An 11,673-nucleotide genomic window follows, 5' to 3' on the forward strand; every position below is an offset into this window, starting at 1 on the left:
TTTGTGTAACAAATTGAATATTTCCAAACAAAGCCCATTATATGGGCCAAGCAAACCATTACAAGTGACAGAGTGAGAAGGGACTAAATCAAAGTAGAGTTGTGGGGAGGGGGCAGCGGTGGAGATAAAGCACGATATCCCCTGCGGTGCCCACATCTATCAAAAGGCACCGAGAGCATTCATACACACCACATGCTCCTTCTCCAAGGACACCCTGCTGTGTAGCCTTTATCCTCAATCATAGACTCGAATCCCTACCGTGTGGAAGGAGAGCATTGGCCCATCAAACCCCACTGACCATCCGAAGAACACTCTATCATTGTAACACTCCATTTCTCTTGGCTGATCCACTGAGTCTGCACAATCCTGGATAATGTGGTCATTTTAGCACGACTGATCCACCTAACCTGCACATCTTTGGACTGTGGGAGGAAACCAGAGCACCTGGAGGAGACCCACACTATCATGGGGAGAATGTGTGAACTCCACACAGGCCATGGACAAGGCATGCTACAAAGCAGCCATGCTACAGTCACAATTTAAATCAAAACTGATGATCCCTGCTCATTGTCACATTGCTGTTTGTGGAGACTTACTGCCCAGGGAGACATCCTGAGGTTCAGAAAGTGGCAATGTAAGTTCAGTCACCTCCAACACAGTTAATGTGATTAACAACAACATCAATACTCCAGCAGTGTCATCATGTACAAGGTCCACTCCTGACTCTGATGGACAGTAACATCAGAATCAGAGTCCTGCAGTCCACATGGAGCAGGGGGATGACCACTTCCCTGTGAGCACTCACTGGGCTCTCAATCTTGTTGACTACGCAGCAAATCCCTTGTCACACAGAGGGGTGAACAGCTCCTACCCAGTGTGAACCCATTGGGGTCTCGGGGGCGGGATGAATCACTGAATCCTCTCTCACACACTGACCATCTGAATGGTCTCTCCCCCTGTGTGGGCTCACTGGGGACTTCACAGGTGCTGCATTTGAGTGAATCTCCCCCCACACTAGGAACAAATGAATGATCTTTCCCCAGAGTGCGCTCCCTGGTGTTTAAGCAGGTCAGAGGACTGATGAATGCTTTCCCACACACTGAGCAGGTGAATGACCTCTCCCCGGTGGGAATGCACTAATGTCTCCGCAGGTGAGATATTTGATTGAATCCTTTCTCACACATGGAGCAGGTGAAATGTCTAAATCCACTGTGCCATCTCTGGTGCCTCAGCAGGTTGTAAGATCGAGTAAATCCCTTCCCATACGTGAGGCAGGTGAATGGCCTCTCCGCAGTGTGACTGTGTCGGTAAGTGTTCCGCTGGGAGGGGTAAGTTAATTCTTAATTCTAATTGAACATGTCCTCCTGTTTTCTCAGCTATTATTGACAATCTTATTCCCCTCACACCAGAATCTGTTCCAGCGAGTGTTCCAGAAAAGGCAAAATGGTCAGCTCCAGCTGGTCACCTGACTGCTCACTGGACACGAACGGTTCACTCTCCACAGATGCTGCCAGATCTGCTGAATTTTTCATGCAATGTCTGTTTTTATTTCTGATTTCCCAGCATTTGCAGATGTTTAGCTTTCCAGTACTCATCTTGTCTGTTGCAGAGGAGTTTAATGATGAAATTAGATAGGTTTGAAAGTTGTACGTTCAGTCACACATCAGCTATGATCATCATGAATGGCGGAGCAGAGCTGAGGGATTGAATGGCCTCCTCCTGTTCCAATGAAAGTTGTCCATCTGCAGCTTTTGGTAACATTTCCCCTCACTGCTCCCTTCACCTCCATGTCTAACACACTGTTACCGACTGAACAAACCTCCTGTGTTTGAAATTAACTTGCTAATGTTCAGTGACTCCCTCTCCTGCCACCCGGGTTTAACTCTCATCATGGAATGCTGTCTCCTATTACTGCGGGAATGCCCACAAGGACTCATCCTGGAGTCTGTATCCCCTGGGATCCAAAAACCCCATTTGTTTCCTTCTTCCTCTTTCATTCTGGCTATTGAACTCTCAGTTTCAATCCAATCTCCTGTCATTCTCTTCAACATGCCCATGTGGGTGGACTAGTGACAGCTGGGATTTAATGAAGGGCAGTGGGGATCAGGTGGAAGCACGAGGAGAGGTGACAGCAAAGAAAGCTCTCATTGTAACGGCAGAGTTTCTCCGTGACCCAGTGAGTGGTGAGGCACCTGAGATTGAATCTGCCTCCCCCCACAATCAGGGATTTGGTAAGACAGTCAGACATTGACCTGTCCATCTGATTGTGAACTCAGACAGATAGAAAGAAAGATGCACATTTAGATAGCATCTTTGATGATCTGGGGTAATGAAACACGCTTCCAACCCAATGATTTCAACCACAAATCTCTGAAAACACAGACACAAAGCTTCCGACTTGTACCAGGTTGTCTCTAAGCCTCCTCTTTTCTTGGGAAAAGCGTTTTGAGCTGTTCAGCCTTTCCTTTTGATTATAACCGCTATGTTCCTGTAAGATTTGTGACTGAACCTTTATTTTCCTGTTCCTTGTGAGTGATGAAAGGAGCAGAAACAGGTTCTGACCTGTGAGGCGTTTCATTTGGAGTATTTATATTTACAAATCCATTCCCACCCTCACATACAGTGCGAAATTGATGTAAAACGTAAGGAAAGGAGTGAGTGAGCACCCACAGAATCATGTGTATCTGAGTTGAATGAACCTGGTATGAGGAAAACATGACAACAATCCCAACTAGTTAGAATCACAGAATCCAGTGGGTGCAGAAAGAGTCTATTTGGCCCATCAAGTCTGCAATGACCTGGTCTCCCACCCTATCCCCATAACCCCACATTGACCATGGCTAGTCCAACCCACCTAAATTTCACACTGCAGGCCATGTTAGCATAGCCAATACAGTAACGTCACACATCTTTGGGGGGGGGGGTCACAAATTACATCCAATTGCTCGGAATTGTGGATGAAGGCTCACAAATACTTGACTCTGACACAAATTCGCTGCTTTTCAAAATAAAGTCTGGAGAAAACTGCAACCAGAAAGATTTCTGATTATCTGAGGAGGAAGAGCATTGAAAACTCGCGCCATTGACCCAGGGGGTGCAGTGAATGTTACAGAGGTCTAGGAACCATCAGAAATGTAACAGGTTGTGAGCAAGGTCGGGGGGAGGGGGGTGGGGAGACAAGGACAAAAAGACTGTCTGTCACGCGGGGGAAGGCAGTAGTGATTAAACAGCAGAAATGGTAGTTCCTCAAGGCCACGGAGAATAGAGTTAGGGCTGGGAAACAAACAAGGAAACAAGAAATACATTTTAAAACCAGATTATAAAAGCATAGAGGGCAGAGTTCACAGTCTGAAATTGTTGTTTTCAATGGTGAGTACAAAAAGCTGTAAAGCCTGGGGAGTTCTATTACAGGATACAGGATACAGGATGTGCCAAGTGGCCTCGATCTGTGCTGTAACTTTCTGATAATTATTTTTCTGACATTTGTAGTTCAAGTCTGATGACACTAATAACTTTTCAAATTGGACTGGAGTTTATTATTCTGTACAAATGTCAAATAAATCACATTGATTACATTCTGCAGACCTTAGTCCGTAACCCTGCATGTTCCAGCATTTCAGTTACATCCATGTCCTGCCGGTGGGACAGGACAGACAGGGATGGTGACGGTGGTGTCTAGGGCATTGTAAGCTATGATTCTGTGCGTATGACTGTGTCAGCTTGTTGCTTGACTGGTCTGCATTTCAGCTCACCCAATAAGATGTTGGCAGGGTGAGACACTACAGTTGGAGCTCCTCTGCTCGCCAGTTCCTTTCCTTTCTGCTTTTTTAAAATTTAATTCTCTCTCACTCTCCCATTTCCAGACTCTGACACAAGTGTCTCAACAGTGAATCATGACAAAATTAAAAAGAAGCATGTCTCCAGAAGAAAAACAATGGAGGAAATGTATTATTCCTGCATCAACTGCATTTTCAATAAACACTCTCTCATTTTTTCCTTCAATTCTATCAAGCGAGCTGTTATATTTTGTCCCTCAGTTTACCGATCTTAATAAATATCCAATCAATTTCAGAACAACATGCTGACAAAGTATTGAACCAATTTATTTGTTTAGGATTTAGCTTTAGTTATCAAGTCATTACCATTACAATAATTGCATAATAATTGTTCTGGGTAACATGTATACTGAGGTTCGCAATTTAATTTATTGACTGTTTGAAAAATGGTACAATATATCCTTTTTTCAGGATTCTAACTAATTATTCAGGCATTTGCATTACAATAATTATAGTATACTTTAGTTTAGTCTTGCTAACAGCTACAGTGAAGTTTATATTTGAATTTACTCCAATCTTCCCTAGTACCTATACAGTAAAATAAAAATCCATTTTATTTCCATTCAACACACCTACAAAAGAATCAATTATTTCTGATGCATCATGCACTGTTAAAAATGACTTTTGCTCATTTGAATGATCTGTGTAATCCCAGCCTTATAAATTTAGAAAAACCTATTACTTTTCCCTGCAACAATTCCTGTTCATTTTTGCAGATAGCACAGTCAAATAACAAGATGAAATTTATCATTATTCTTAAGTATGCTAATAGAGTTTTGAAAATGTATATGTTGCTAATATGTAATAATTGTTCATTTCAGTCCATAGAATATAGAACAGTACAGCACAGTACAGGCCCTTTGGCCACGATGTTGTTCTGACCTTTTATCCAACTCTAAGATCAAACTAACCAACATGCCCTTCATTTACTATCATCCATGTCCCTATCCAAGAGACGCTTAGATGTTCCTGATTGATCTGAATCTACTACCACCACTGGCAGTGCATTCCACGCACCCGCCACTATCTATAAAGAAACTATCTCAGACATCTCCCCACAACTTCCCCCATTCACCTTAAAATTATGCCACTTTGTGGGGAAAAGTCTTTCATTATCCCTCTATCTATGCCTCTCATCATCTTACACAAAGCTATCAAGTAAGCTCTCATCCTCTTTCACTGCAATGACCAAAGCCCCAGCTCCCTCAAACGTTCTTCATAAGACATGCCTTCCAGTCCAAGCAGCATCTTTATAAATTTTATTTGCACCTTCTCTAAAGCTTCTGCATCATATGTATAATGAGGTGATCAGAACCGAACACAATATTCCAAGTGTAGTCTCACCAGAGATCCATAGAGCTGCAGCATAATCTCATGGCTCTTAAACTCAACCTCCCTGCTATTGAAAGCCATCACACCATACACCGTCTGAATAACCTTATCACCTTGGATGTCAGAAATGAGGGATGAATGGACGTGCACCCCACAATCCCTTTGTTCCTCCACTTTGTCAAGAATCCTGCATTTAATCTGAAAATATGCACTCAAATTTGAAATTCCAAAATGAATAACTTCACACTTTCCCAGGTTGTACTCCATCTGTCACTTCTCAGCCCAGCTCTGCCAATGTCCTCTAGCAACCTACAAAAGCCCTCCACACCATTAACAACTCCACCAACCCTCGTGTCATTGGCAAAATTCCTAACCCACCTTTCCACTTCATCATTCAAATCATTTATAAAAATCATAAACAGCAGGGGTCCCAGAACTAATCCCTTCAGAACACCATTGGTCACCGTGCTCTAAGCTGAAAACTATCCATGCAATCTTACCCTGTCTTCTATGGACCAGCCAATTTATTATCTAACTAGGCAGGTTTCCCTGTATCCCATGCCTCATTACTTTCTAAATGAGTCGACCATGGGGAATCTAATCAAACACCTTGCTAAAATCCATGTGCACCACATCCACTGCTCTGTCCTCACCAATATGTTTGTTACATCCTCAAATAATTCAATAAGGCTTGTGAGGCATAACCTGCCACTCACAAAGCCATGCTGACCATCTCTAATCTATGCTTTTCCAAATGATCATAAATCCTGTCTGTCAGAATCCTCTCCAATATTTTACCCACAATCGATGTAAGACTGACTCATCAATTATTCCCAGGATTATGTCAATTGCCTTTCTTGAATAAGGGAATAACGTTTGCCACCCTCCAATCATCTGGTATGACTCCAGTGGACAGGGATGATGCAAAGGCCATCGCCAAAACACAGTAATCCCTTGCCTCGCTTCCCATAACAACCTAAGTTATATCCTTTCTGGCCCAGGGGACTTATCTGGCCCCATGACTTTTCAATATTTTCAGCACATTATCCATCTTAACATCGACCTGTTCGACCATATCAGCCGGTTTCACGCTGTCCTCACAAAGAACAAGGTCCCACTCACTCGTGAATACTGAAGCAAAGTACTGATTAAGAACCTCCCCTACCTCCTCTAACTCCTGGCACAAGTTTGCTTCACTATAAGGGATATTAGTGTTGAATTATGTCTCAGCAATGAAATAATATAAAGATATTGCAGTATACAAACACTCGATTACTTTAAATATTGAACTGTATTTTAACTGAGAAAAAAGTTGAATTGATTTGATTATATTTCACTTCATGTTAACATTTATTTTATTTCAAACCACAATAAGAGTTTCCTTTTTACATATATATAAATTACTTAAAATTAATCATATGCTTATGTAAAGAAAATAGAATTACCATTTGCTTGTCAATCCAACATTAGATTGCTATTATCTACTATATCAATAATCACAAAGTCTGATACTTATTTATGTCAGGTTACCAAGAAATATGTGTACACGTGTCCTCCACTTTTGGAAAGTTTGCTTTTGCCACTTTGCTTTTCCAAAAGACTAACATCTGTCCCTGCTTTCTTTAACTGAAAGAAATCTGAAGAGGATTTTCACTTTTATGAATAAAAGGAAAAAGATTAATGCTTCTTCGATTTACCCCTTTTCAGCTTAGGTAAGGTTTCATAAAAACGCTCTACTTTCGGATAGTGGGGATACCTGTATCTAATTCTGTTTCTTATAAATTCCTGGAGAATATTTGAAAATGTTGCAGAATTAAAGATTACGATGTCTAAGTATTGAGATTGATCTTTTTTTGTTGCAAAGGGGCAAGTCCAAAAAATTGAAACACATTAAACATTATTCTCTAGTGCTATAAATTTGAAATAAAATTGATATCTTCTTCAGTAAACTAACAAATGCTACCACCTATTACTTGTCAGTCAGCTGATTACCTACTTTGTAACTAAATGTTGTAGTTCATCTAAATATTACTCTGTCCTTTGATCAAAGTTAATTTGTAGTTGTTGTTCAGTTTATGAATTGTCAGAAACTTGTTTTTATTTTTCCATTCACCTGTTCATTTTGACTGTAAGATTGAAATGCTTTGAAAATATTGGAGTTTGTTCATTTAATAATAAGGTTTGCACATCTCTCGCATATCTCATTTCTTGTATTATGATTCAAGAATGTTTTCTGGTGGAATTCGAGTAAATTCCAAACATTTGGTGGCTTCAAATAAGGTCTTTAACACCCAATAATCAATCTGTTGTTAATGTTTCAGCTGTTTACATTGACATTGATTAGGTACTCATTCAGAGAGATCAACTTACAATTATAAACTATTTGTAGCATTATTGAATTGAAAGAAAGATTCAGACGTGGAAACATTTTTTGGAAGGAATTGCTTTTTCATTCAAATGTGTAGGCTGTTCAAGAATTCTGTATTGCCTTCCATTGGTTTTCTTGTCGAGAATGCAAATTTATAATTCACGTGAATTTTAATATGTTCTGTATTTTGAGATTAGTATCAGATTTAAGAAGAAAAGGACAAGCAATTAACATGAAAACTTTAGTGAATAGAAAGCAAAGTAAATTAAATTGACAGAAGCAACTTTTAATATAATCTCTGAATATTCAGTCAAATATTTCTCATGTCACTGGAAAAGCACAGCAGTTCAGGCAGCATTCGAGGAGAAGCAGAATCAACGTTGTGGGCATAAGCCCTTCATCAGGATTTTTTCTGATGACGGCCTAATGTTCGAAATGTCGATACTCCTGCTCTTTGGATGTGCCTGCCCTTTTCTATTGCCACAATCTTGGCTCTGATCTTCAGCTTCAGCTTTCCTCATTTTCTCCAAATATATTCAATGAACGTGAACTGAAAATGTTAGCATCAGCAGTTGAACAAGACCAAATTAACACATTATTTCCAATATTTATAGTGAAAACCTGTTTGAGAACATGCAACAAATCAGAGCGAACAACATCTCTTGCCTTTAGAACCCTTGGCCATTCATAATGAAGAATAACCATGCTTTGAACAACCAGTATGATGTATAACTACTGAACTGAAATACCAGAGGGACAACGACTGCATTTATTGGAGGGAATGATAACCAGATACTTACTGTTATAGTGGGGATTGATCTCAGGAAAAATAAGATATTTACTGTGATTATTCCACCAAACAGTAATTAGATGGTCATGAAGATCTTTGTGTGGCTTTATATGCAGTGTTTTGTTTGAACATTGATTTCAGTAACATTGAGATATTTTACAAGATTGGCAATTGACTGTTAAAGATAGGTTTTAAAGGCAACATTTGAAAACAATTGTCGGTTTTGTTTAGCGAAACACAATTCTAATTATATGGAATCCCTACTGTGTGGAAACAGGCCATTTGGCTCAACAAGTCTACACTGACGTTCCAAAGTATAATCCACTCAGCACCATTCTGCTCTCAGATTACTGGACATTTATCACTGACTAATGCATATAACCTACACATCCCTAAACAGACCGTGCAGTTTAGCATGGCCAATTTACCTAATCTGCACATCTTTGGATTGTGGGAGAAAACCAGAACATGCAAACTCCACACAAACATGTGGCCGAGGATGGAATCAAACCCAAGTGGATAACACTGTAAGACACAAGTGCTAACCACTGATCCTCTGTTCTCAATGCCCAGCCCCCATGCAAGAAGTGAGATAAGTGAGAGACGTGCAAAACGAAAAGTAAAAATCCCTAACAAATCATGAATGAACAATAATTAGAAAATTAATATGATCAAAGGACACAACAATATTCAGGTGAATTGCATTGTTTAACAACAAATCTACGAATGAACTTAAGTGAGAGTTATGTAAATTGAACTTTCAAATGAACATACCCTGATATTTTCACACCATTTAAATATCACATTCAATATAAAGAGGTGAATGGAAAGCTAAAAACAAATCTCACACAATTCATAAACTGACCAGTAATTAAAAATTGATAAATAATAGCAAGTGACATTTGTTTATTTTACTGATGAAGTAATTGATCTTTTCTCATTTTTATAGCACTGGAGCATAAAATTCAGTATTGTTTTAAGTAAGATCTACAGAACAAGAGAAAATTAATGACGATCATGACTTTGTATATTTTAGCTTTATGACTGAAACATTCTCAAATATTTTCTGAGGAATATTGATTGAGTGGAATAAGGTACATTTTGCGATGAGTGACCAGAAGAAAGTATATAGCAGATACTGTGATTATTGGAATGGATGATGATACCTCCATATAATCTACTGGTATTGTGATTGGATATACAGTAAATGTCAGCATTGAAGTAAAGTATAATCAAATCAATTCAAAACTTTTTCCAAGTTTAAAATAAATACAATATTCACAATGATTAAGTGATTGTACATTGCAATGTTCTTGCAGAATTTATTGTACAGAAGTATAATTCCACATTTGTAGCCCTTACTGGATTGCACAATTATTAGATATTATAAGAAAACAAAGGGATTTAAAAACTATATATATTCGTGAATTTGACAATAATGAGATATCTCATCCTGATATTAGGCTGAGTAATATGTATAAATGAAGAGTAATATTGCAGGAAAAAGTAATTGGAGGTCTCTGAATTTCAAAGGCTGAGATAATTGTTATATTTCACCTGAGCAAAAATCAGACATTTACAAAGAATTTTGCAAGGGATATTATTGGTCGTTTGGTATGTGTATGGGCCTGAACAAATAGGTATTAATATAGTAGCATTGACAACAAGAAATAATGAATGGAATTTTCAAAAAAACACTGCATTTTTACAAAGTCTATGTTAAATTGCTGTGCAATTATTGTAATTGATAATTGCTTTTAGAATCCTGACAGATAAGTTGCCTTAATATTTTGAAAACACTTTGTTCTTATGTTGATTGGATATTCATTAAGATTAAGAAACTGAAAATTAAAGCATAAAACCTAGCTGTATGATGTGAAAAAAATCATTCAGCAGCAATTGAAAAAAACATGATTTTGTTTAAAAATGCAGGCAATGCAAGATTTATATGCTTTGAATAGTTTTCTTGAAGAATCATGTCAATTTTGTTGATGTAATTTTTACCACAATAAATGTTTCGATACTTATTTCAGAATTAGGAGGAAAAGAATTAGGCCATGAAAGTGACTATTATTGTGAACAAAATATAGAGTCACTGACATTTGATACAGAAAGGAATTCTCATAATTGTGTGATTATTGTTCACTGACATCTTATATGGGAGGAAAAGGAGAATTGTCAACATTTCCAAGCAATTTTTTTCTTATCATGAAATGAAAATAAAAATCCTTTTGGAGGGCAATTTGTTTGAAAAAAGGAAACAGTCATTTCATATGACATTTGAGCTGAAGACTCGTTCCCGTTTCCCCCATTGTAGTCTTTACAATAATTTAAAACTTAATGTTGGTTAAACAAAGGAACAAATGGATATAATCGAAATGTTTTCTTGTACACCAAAAAAAGTAAATGTAAAGCAATTTTATCATGAGAATTATATCGCTCTGAATATAATAATTTCACACACAATAAATGTTTGTATTGAATTGAAATGTCATCATAGCTGTAGGAGTGTTTTCCCCTGACAGGGAATGAGGACTCAGGAGGCAGGCTGAGCTCAGGCATGTGGAAGATGTTTACTCATACAGCAACCAGTTAATATAGGGATCATCCTCCCAGACCAGTCTGGGAAGACAGATCCGTGACACAATGTAATATTTACAGTAATAAGCAGCATTTTTATGTCCTTTCTGCATCACAATGGCCACATGTAATGTGGTTACAGTCCTTCCCTCCTTATCCAACCACCCAACTGAAACACATAATCGCAGATGGGCATTCTAATGGACATCCCCAGATTCCTATTGGGATCTTTCCATGCATCTTATTGACTTAGATTCCAAAGTTATTCCTGAACTCCCTCACGCCTCTCAGGATACCTTATCAGTTGGGACATTTTGAATTCTGCTATTCTTTATATTTTATTTTATCAAAGCCAATTACCCCTCATATTGTTCACTGTCTTAATTATATATGTACAAAGAAATAGAAAAGACGGTTAATTTTAGCTTCCTTGCATTAGTAATATGGCTTGTGTTATAAAGTTCGTTATATTGTGTCCAGCTACTCTTTCTGTTTGGACTTTATAATTAATGAGCAGTCAACATCATACCGTGAAGTTAATTCCTAAAACTAGCTAACTTCAAATCTCTGTCTAAATGCTCTTCTGTAATGTTTTTAGTAAGCATTGGTTACTTGTATCAAACTTATGTTGCAAATTTCCCCTATTATACACAAGAATCTGTAATTAGAACCTTTGTTTAATATTCTGAGTGACTGTAAAATAATAACTATATCTGACAAATGAACTGTTCTGTTGTCATGATAGCTGCTTAGTGAGTGAACTGGGC

The sequence above is a fragment of the Chiloscyllium punctatum genome, chromosome 38, assembly GCF_047496795.1.
Source record: "Chiloscyllium punctatum isolate Juve2018m chromosome 38, sChiPun1.3, whole genome shotgun sequence".
Taxonomy (NCBI): Eukaryota; Metazoa; Chordata; class Chondrichthyes; order Orectolobiformes; family Hemiscylliidae; genus Chiloscyllium; species Chiloscyllium punctatum.